This window comes from Trachymyrmex septentrionalis, unplaced genomic scaffold (genome assembly GCF_001594115.1).
Source record: "Trachymyrmex septentrionalis isolate Tsep2-gDNA-1 unplaced genomic scaffold, Tsep1.0 scaffold16, whole genome shotgun sequence".
NCBI classification, from domain to species: Eukaryota; Metazoa; Arthropoda; class Insecta; order Hymenoptera; family Formicidae; genus Trachymyrmex; species Trachymyrmex septentrionalis.
In genome coordinates this window covers 2,843,676-2,844,382 of record NW_017304758.1, presented here as the reverse complement: position 1 = coordinate 2,844,382, position 707 = coordinate 2,843,676, and positions in this window count along the sequence as shown.

The following is a 707-nucleotide window of genomic DNA, read 5'->3' as shown; positions in this document are numbered from 1 at the left end:
AATTTGAAGTCATTAAAATACATGTAATGTTATATATTTCTCTTCTTATGTGAATAATTACAATTGAGAACTACGAAGCTATATATACTGATAATAAGTATATTCAAATATAGGTACGGTTTTTTGCACATACACGACAGATTTATTAGATATATTAACTTTTAGTAAATATAGATATTAGCTGCGTTTAGAAGAAAAAGCAGCTTTGCAACTGTTATACAATTTTTAAAGACGATTCATTCTTGTCATTGTTTCTCTATGAATCTAAATATATAAATAATTATATTGAAAAATCTTACAAGAATTTTACAATAGTTGCAAAACTGTTTTCTCTAAACGTAGCTATTATGGTCCTCTTTTTACCTTTAGCTGATCTAAACTGACATTATTTATCGTTATGTGTGTTTTAAATAACAATAAATAGCTCAATGGAATAACTTGAGGATTCTTTCTTTTTCTTTTTTTTTACTTTTAATACACACTATGAAAAAAAGCATAAAGTACATTATAAAAAAAAATTACATATATATTTTTCAGATTATGTGGAAAGTACAATTTAACTTGTAGAAGCCCTCCACCACCCCCGTCGATTATAATCGACGGTCTTCTTTTTTTTTACTTCAGCAAGCACGTATTATTTGTCGTAATTTTGATATCAAAACATTGAAGACATTATTTTAACGTCAAATGACGATAAATAACGTCAG